Raw genomic sequence first — 9,444 nt, forward strand, 5'->3', positions numbered from 1 at the left:
CTGTGGAGTATACGGGTGTCACGACCTAAACTGGGGTCCTAGCCGCGACGAGCGTACCAAACCATAAATGCTAGGGCGCTCTTCTATATATTGTAATCATGCACAATATTCACAATAATACAAGAGAAATGCGGAAATAAACAAACGGAATCATGGTCATGCACTGAGTTCAACTTAACAATACGGAATGAAATCAATAAGTATCTAGACAACATTCATTTCAGTTTGTGAAATCTCTAATACATCATAATATAATAACTTGTCTAAAACTGGGATAAGGCCCCCAGTAGGACCCAAAACCAAAATGAAATAATAATGTTCTAAAAATAGGCCTTCCGAAATAAAGAAGACTCACCAACTGCACACCTCTGTCTGATAAATATACGGCTTAGCGGGACCTCATACCCTGAAATATAGGGGATCAATACAAACGTACTGGTTCAAAGAACAATCCAAAATAATGTGTTTACATATATATAACATAGATGAGAGTAAGTCTGAAATATCATGCATGAAATAGTTAAAAACACATGGGCCATTTCAAAGATCTTAAAATGATTTTGACAATGTTATTGAAATCTTTGTATTACTTTTGAGTTGGGTGGTACCCTATAATTCTACGACCCCATGGGATATATGGCTTCCTTCCTTGACTCGGCGGACAAGCCCCAACCCAAGTTTGCCGCAAGATTTGGAGTTTCTAATTTTGATTCTGATACACCACAGGGCACTAGGCCAGTGTATAATCCCTCTTAGGGATACAATAACCCGCACCGGCAAAATAGAGTTTTGGGCAACGAGTTTTCTGAACTCATTCCTTCTTCGGATAACCACCTAACATCTTTTGAGCCCATTTTTAACCTTTTCTGAACAATCATCATTCAAAACTCACATTCTGAAAAATATAAGTAAAATCTGACTTCTATTATGTTCTAAATCTGTTATGGCGTTATCTTTGTTGGTGTCGACACACCATGACTTGCAAGTTATGTTTCTAAGCCATAAAATATCATAGTAGGTTTGGACCACCATACTTCTAACAATTTACGAAAATTCATACTTCAAAACATTTATCAAATTTTGCAAAGATCACTCTTTTCAATATTTCAACAAACATGTGGTGGTCATGAAGTTTGTGAAAAAATATGCAACTCTTTCGTTATGTATCTTCAACAATTATCAACATGTAAAAGAACCCTCTCCTCAATTCAAAACCATAATCAAGTCATAAACAATAATCAAGACCTTTGTATCTTGCTTCTCTTAATGCAATTTAAATAGCTCATAATATACGAAAACAGAAGGCTTAGTAACAAGAGAGGGGTTATAATTGTTCATGCTCTCAATTAAACATTAAATCTTAATTTCATACATACATATATACGAGTATAAATCAATATAGGAGAAAGGCCTCAATACCAAAACAATAATATCATTTAAAGAGTTCATAATGCATAATTACAAATACAAATTCCAAAACCCCTTTATAAATTCACGATCTTTATAACTTTAAACCTTATTCAATCTGTTTTCAACAAGTCCAGGTAGTTTAGTAAAACCCCACATACCTTAGATTACAAGTTTTAAAGAGTAGAACTTGAATCTTAATTCGTTCCTTGGAAATCTTGGACTTAAAGAGTTTGATTCTTGATCATGAAGGAAACCCTAGTTTCTACCTTGTTCTTGAGAGTTGAGAGGACGGAGATATATTTAAAACTGATAATGATTGAGCAAATAACGTTTTGTGTGTAATTTAATTCGTGGAAAAGGTTTTTGGAGTGAGGAAAATACAAAAATACCCCTAAGGAAACCAAAAAAATCGAAGAATTACATCAGCTGACGACCAAGGTTGATGGCTCGTCACTCAGATTATAGGTCGTCACCTAGGTCATCAGTTTTGGGATGAATTTTACCATTTTCTGCCATAGGATGACGACTAGGGATGATAGGCCTTCACCTAGTTGATAGGCCGTCAGCCTCGTCATCACCTTTTGGCAGACAGACACTTCGAAGTAAAATGAGCATAACTTTCTACTCCAATATCGGATTAGGTTTAAACCAATTGAGTATGAAAGAATACTCAAAGAACTTTCATTTTATATATACTAGGACCTCTAACTCATTATATACAATAAGTTATGATTGAAGGAATTTGACCCAAGTTTAGACGTTCACCAAAACTTAATCGATAGAAGTGTTTTCAACTCGAGTTTGAGTTAGGGGACTTTTGTGACCTCAATTCACAGTAAAAGGTATTCATACACTATTGGATTGATCATCATACATGTATTAACAAAGAATCATTGGGTTCGGGTCTATATGCATATGATGGATGGTTCAAACTTTAGCCCGAAAGTGAGGGGTGTTACATGTTATTACTCCGTCTATTTCAATTTGTTGGCTTGATTTTGATTTGTCACGAATTTTAAGAAAGAAAAGGAGAGAAATGCATCCAATACCCTTGAACTATGACCAAATTTTCTACGGCACACTCTGATTTCACGGGTCCCTATTACCCCCGAACTAAATTTATTGTATTTTTGTCAATCTTTTTAGCTGACGTATCACCTTTTGTCAACCTTTTTAGATGACGTGACATCTTTTATATGGGTGCCATTTTAAGTAATAAAGGAGCCACATGATCACAAAGGGGTGATAAAAAATACGCTAAAATGGAGTTCAGGGAGGTAATAAGACCCTCATGAAGTTGCAGTGTCCCGTAGCATCACTGGACATAATTTTGGAGTACTGAATGCTTATCTCAAAAGAATGCTTTTGAATCTAGTAGTCTTAAACTAAAGATATGTAAACTGCAGTCATGTATCAATCTTCTTTAATCTTGTGGTTTTAAATATGTAACATGGAAAGTTGGAGTAAAGAAGAAAGACGGGGCGGTGAAAATGAAAGGAAGCAAGGAAGGAAGAAAAGGGCAACTAGCAATTGATGCAGAGATATTTGAGATTACGCTAGCTTTCCATGCTGTAGAAGTGTAAAAAAGTCAGGAGATACTGTAGAATACAGGAAGTTTTGCGATCAGGGCTTAAAGCCTTCAGTAAAAGGTATAGTTTGGGCATGGCAAGGCAATGAGCATCACCATACTGAAGTTATTTCACCATAAAATTTGTTAAAAGAAACATTGAAATACTTCAGGTTGTGATGTTTCTCCGAAGACTTAGGAATGATTCCAGATATATTGTTATGAGAAAGGTCTAGGAATTCCAAACCTACGATGTTGCAAATTGAGTCAGGTATAGCTCCATGCCACTTGTTGTGTCTCAAAGAAAGGTGTTCCAGATTTTGCAATCCTCCAAATTTGTCTTGGAATTCTATTTGAAAATTGATTCACTGACAGATCTATCAGTGTTGCAGACTTTAGATTTCCAATTTTTGGAGGTAAAGAACCTACCATGTTGTTTGATGATAAGTCAACAAACGCTAGATCTTGAAATTTCCCTAACCTTGGTGGTATATTGGAACTCAATTTGTTGGAACCGAGATATATCTCCGTCAGGGAAGTAATATTCCCTAAACAATAAGGTAGAGATCCTGAAAATAGATTTTGACCCAAGTAAATATCACCTAAATTCTGAAATTTACATATTTGATCACCAATAAATCCTGTAAATTTGTGGCTAGTCAAGTTGAACCGCTGAAGGTTTCTCAAGTTTCCAATTGATGTGGGAATCGATCCAACCAAGTTGTTTCCGGAAGGATTAAGGAATAATAAGCTTCTTAAGTTCCCAACCTCATTAGGAATTCGCCCTTTGATTTTAGAACTATAGGTGTCAAATATTCTAAGAGATGTGGAAAGGTTCCCCGTGGAGGCAGGAAGCATGCCGTTCGGAGGGTTGAAAGATAGATAAAGAGCTGTTAAATTTGTACAATTGGTTAAGGAAGTCAGGAAGCTTAATAATGAGTCGCTGGTTAAATTGTTTCCCACAAAGTTTAGGATTTGTTGCTTGATATGGAACAAACAAGAGAACACGAAATCACACCCCAAAACAGTCCACAAATCACAACAAATTGTGGACCAAATGGGGACTTCTCTCGGATTCACTATCTAGCACAAAAAAGAAGAGGATACAAAGTGTTAATAAACCAAAATAGCCAGCAAAAAACAATTTTAGCAACAAAAGATGAAGCTCAACAATATTACAATAGCAACAAGAACAAACAAGTTACATTAACAACACAAGAAGCCGAAACTAAAACAAGATACAAGATAGATAGTTAGACAAGTGTTGATGTAGTCTTAACAACCCAATAGCATATTCCACTCTGGGACCTTTAACACTTCACACAACAAATATCTAACTCTTATAATTGACACAAGATAGGCGTCCACCACCCAAGCACCAACATATCAAGCAAAATGCAACACACAAGAGAATCCACCCTGATGCTATGCCCTAGTTTTGGTTGTGGACTCTCTCTCTATAAGAGGAGTATTCTTTCTTCAACATTCATAAAAACTAGTAACTAAAATCCTATAATGTTCAATTTACATTACATTACAAAATAAAAGACAAAAGACTAAAAAATCCTTTAATGAAGTTTGTTGGACTTGATTGAAAGGCTTGCTTTGGTTAAGTGGGGTTTAAGTTGTGGAGTTTGGATGGGAGGAAATTGGCTTCCAAGTCCTCCTTGTTGGACTTGATCATCTTGTGGGGAAAGTGGTCTATCTTGTTCTCGGTTTGAGGGCAATTTGGAGCTTGGATTGTGGCATTATGTGTTGGTCTTGGAGGATTGGTCATTGGAAGTAAAGTTTTGGGAGTAACAAAACCCCAAGAGTTACTTCGACTCTCCATTCGATCCAACCTCTCACTCATAGTAACCACATCCGAGTCAATTTTTTCAACACCCACATTTTCCCTAGCAAGGTCTCAGGACAAATAATCAAGGAGGGCCAAAATGGTTTCCATTATGGCCAAAAGTTACCTACAAAACAACAAACAAGTTAGTTGTACAAGAATGGTCCTCAAACTCCCTCTGTATTGTTTTGTCTCTCAGATTTTTCACACTTTGATCTCACAATTATCATAACCTTGCTTGTACTCCATGAGGCATTGAGAGGTGGACCAAGTATTACAACAAGTTAAAAGAATAAGACACACAAAGAAACGTATACACGAAGGACGGTTTCAAAACTAACTTAAATTCTAGTACTAGCTTGTAAGTTAGTAAAGGAATCAACAAACGAAACTAAAGAAACAATAAAATGAAACTAAGAAATCTAAAATTTGAGCTTAAAAATTGTTGGTGAACAGTAAAAATGTGTTTACATGGCAACCCTCAATTGGTCACGGTTTTGTCAAGTTTTATTGTCCAAGGTTCAAGTCATGACCAATTTTTGATCTGGATTGGTGGTATTGTTTAAGGAGGGAAAGAATAAGTATTGGAAATATTTTTCAACTCAAGTTTCAAGACTTGGAATTTTGTAGTATTTTCCCTAAAAACAAGGCCCTCTAAACATGGAATTTGGTTGGAAAAGGGTTGTAAGTCTTTAAGTGGTTGGAAATGGTGATAAAAGTCTTTGATGACTAACAAATACTACACCTCCTTCCTTCACCCTCTTAGATCCAACATCCACTTTTTTTCAACCGAAGATGAAGATTGGTGAAGAACACCAACAACACTAAGAACACCATGAACACAAACTTTTGAATCTTGGAGTCTAAGGATCAAGTTGGTCTCACACTTAAATCAACACTTTGTCAAGTTCCACCTTTCAACAACAACTTCAACAAGAAGATATTAAGCCACCAATTCACAAAAATTACACAAGGACAAGATCAAGAACTCAACAATAACACCACCAACCTTCAACAATAAGGATCAACACATGGCCACTTCAAGTTTACAACAACCATGTCAATATTATAAGCTCAACCTTTAGATCTAAACACTGTTAGTGTTGGTGAGAAAGAACCAACACTAGGAACACACTAGAAAAATAAAAGAATTACAAGATTTAGTCAAGAAAAAAAAAGAAAATCTCGACCAAGACAACAACACAACACAATTTTTGGCCAAGATCAGAAAAATGGATAGATTGCTATTTTTCTAAAATTTTCAGATTTTTAACAATTTTTATTTTTATTTTCTAACAAGAAAGCCCAAGATTGATCTTGTAGGAACAAGATCAAGCTATGCTATGATACCAAATGATACGGAAAAAACAAGGGAACATGAAAGCACACCCCAAAACAGTCCACGGATCACAACAAATCGTGGACTAAATTGTGACCTCTCTTGGATTCACTATCTAGAACAAGAAAGAAGAGGATACAAGGTGTTAATACTCTAAAATAGTCAGCCAAAAACAATTTTAGCAACACAAGATAAAGCTCCACAATATTACAATAGCAACAAAAACAAATGGGTTACATTAAATGCACAAGAAGCCGAAACTAAAACAAGATACAAGATAGATAGTTAGACAAGTGTTGATGTAGTCTTAACAACCCAAGAGCATATTCCACTCTTGGACCTTTAACACTTCACACAAAAAACACCTAACTCTTACAATTGACACAAGAGAGGTGTCCACCACCAAAGCACCAACGTATCAAGCAAAATGCAACACACAAGAGAATCCACCCTTATGCAATGCCCTAGTTTCGGTTGTGGACTCTCTCTCTCTATAAGTGGAGTGTTCTTTTTTCAACATTCATAAAAACTACTAAATAAAACCTTACAATGTTCAATTTATATTACATTACAAAATAAAAGACTAAAGACTAAAAGATCCTTTAATGTAAAGGGCTCCAAAAACAGCCCATGGAGTGTGCTTGGGACGGTTTTGGGCCTCCTTCACACTTAGACTTGTGCACTCTTTTGGTGGTCTTCAAAATACTCCAAAAAGTGTCCATGATCGTGATCGTACTCGTATCATAGATGAGTCAAATATCCCAGAGAATTGGGAATAAGGCCTGTGAGTTTGTTGCCTGAAAGCTCAAGAATTTTAAGTTTTGAACAGTTGAAGATAGTCCCAACAAGATTGGTTAAGATTTCTAGATAAAGCTCTTCAGTATTGGATATGATAGAACACATGTTTGGTAGGAGTCTTCCTGATAGATTATTATTTGTAAGAGTATTTACTTTCAGGCCTGATATGTTGAAGATCTCCATTGGAAGTGAACCACTAAAACTATTAAGCCCAAGATCAAGTAGCTCCAACTCAGTGTGATTGCTTATCTCTTTGGGTATTTCACCTGGAAACACATATAGTGGATCACGAATAATTTTAAATAGTTGGTTTAATCTATTTTTTCTAAGATATAAGAATTATGTCTTGTTTAAGCTGTCAATCCCATGGTAGAATCCACTAAGATTTTAACTTTTATATTGTTGGTGATACGAAAGTATTAAAATTAGAAAGAAAAAAATTATGTATAGAAGATAAATATATTTGAACAGAGCCATTAATCTGGCTTCTCTCCATGCCTAATATCACTAAACTTAGATACCTCAATTAATTCAATAACGGAAATTAGCCCTGCAGTTAATGTATAATAAAATGAAATTCTGAAGCAATTAGATACAAGCATTCATAAGATAAAAAACATACCTATGAAATGGTTATGTCCGAGATACAAATACTGCAAGTTATTCAATCTTCCAATTCCACTATGTATTGGTCCATCAAACTCATTATAAGATAAAGAAAATAGTTGAAGTAGTGAACAATTTGATAAGCTTGTAGGCATATGACTGCGAAGCTTGTTTTGTAGAGATAAAGCCCTTTGAGTATTGGGAGACCATTGTATAAACCATTGGGAAGATCTCCTGATAAGCTATTGCCTGTAAATACTATATTTTCAATTCTAGAAATGTTGAAAACTGGTAGTGGCATAGAACCGTTCATGCTGTGAAGATTGCTGATCCCTTCTGGAATGTTTCCTTGAAGTGAATTATAAGATATCTCCAAAGTCTCCAACCTTGAGGCATTCGGGAGTGATAGAGGAATAGAGCCTATGAGCTTGTTACCTTTCAACATCAATACTCTAAGGTTTATAAGACTTCCAATCACTTCTTGGATTTGACCCTCTATGGAATTGAAATTCAGATTTAAAGTCTAAATTGTGGAAATATTAGAAAATGAAGAAGGGATGGAACCAGTGAAACTATTATTCCCAAGATTTAGATCTTGAAGTTGGTGTAAGAATCCAAACCAAGAGGGAACCTTCCTGCTGAAGCAGTTGAAACTTAAATCAAGAAACTTAAGCCGACGTAAGTGTGCCATTTCTTGAGGCAAATTTCCACGGAAAGTGTTTCTACTCAGGTTAAGAGAAACAAGAAACGTGAGGTTTCAAAAATCACGAGGAATCCTTCCTGTAAGAGCCATGTTAGAAAGATTCAAGAACTTCATTCTCTAGTGGCGAGAACCACAAGTGACTCTCACCCAATGACAAACAAAATAGCAGGAGACCAGCTTTCATCCACGAAGTGAGAAGGGTCTAAAATGATTTGTAATTTCAAAGATAGAAGAGTTAACTGATCAATGTCATTGTTTGTTTGGGTCATGGTTGAAGTAACTATAACATAGTGAAGCATCAAGTGTTGAGAGAAAAGAGGTGAAATCTTTCTCCATAATTGCATAAATCGGTAGTAATATGTATATGGCTAGTAATGATGTAGGTTTAAGACTTTAAATAGCAAAAAGATCTTCTGCTCTTAAAAGGTCAGCCGGTGAACTAAAGCTCCAGCTATGCACAGGGTCCATGGAACGGCCCCACCACAAGGGTGTATTGTACGAAGCCTTACCTTATATTTCTACAATAGACTATTTCCAAGCTTGAACCCGTGACCTGGCCACATGTCTGTGATCTCTTGCCCTTTCTTTTAGAATATCATTTCATTCAAACATGATTTAAGGCAAAAGGAAAAGCTTTCCTTTATTTATGTCATCTCAAGAGTAACAATACAACTAAAGAAACAAAAAGAAAGTGACTTTAATTTTTTCAAGAAAGAAATATAACTCGTATTGACTAGAAAAGGAGTCTTCCACTAACTTTTATAACCAAATGTAAGGTGTTCAATAACACAGAAAGAATAAACTCTGTAATTATTCAACAAACAAAATTTAAATATTTGACAAAGACTAAAAATGTTACCTTTTTACAAACTTTAAGAACCAAAACTATTAAATACATGATTAAGAGACCATTTTGAATCTACCATTAAACATAAGACACCATTAGTGTCATTTAATCCTGACTTTTGTAACCAAATGTAACGATGCAATAACACAGCAAGAATGAACAGAATTAATATTATAATAATTTATAATAAAGATGTTCATGTTTAAAATGGCTCTTCCATGCATAAAGTTACCAATAATATCAATATCACAATAGACCTGTACTAGGGACAGGAAATAAAGTTGTGGGCTTCAAAATGAAAAAATTACAAAAAGAGGAACTTAAGGGATAGATATGAAAT

At 35.3% G+C, this 9,444-nt stretch overlaps 1 long non-coding RNA gene across 1 annotated transcript; it reads right to left on the reverse strand.

Moving 5' to 3' along the window:
* Positions 1-6,678: 6,678 nt before the first annotated feature.
* On the reverse strand, positions 6,679-8,958 carry LOC107868262. Its single transcript, XR_007054365.1, has 2 exons — positions 7,571-8,958; positions 6,679-7,214 (listed from the first exon to the last, which is right to left on the reverse strand). It is a non-coding gene; the product is annotated as an uncharacterized LOC107868262 (long non-coding RNA).
* Between the last annotated feature and the right edge of the window lie 486 nt (positions 8,959-9,444).

The sequence above is a fragment of the Capsicum annuum genome, chromosome 4 (assembly GCF_002878395.1).
Source record: "Capsicum annuum cultivar UCD-10X-F1 chromosome 4, UCD10Xv1.1, whole genome shotgun sequence".
NCBI classification, from domain to species: Eukaryota; Viridiplantae; Streptophyta; class Magnoliopsida; order Solanales; family Solanaceae; genus Capsicum; species Capsicum annuum.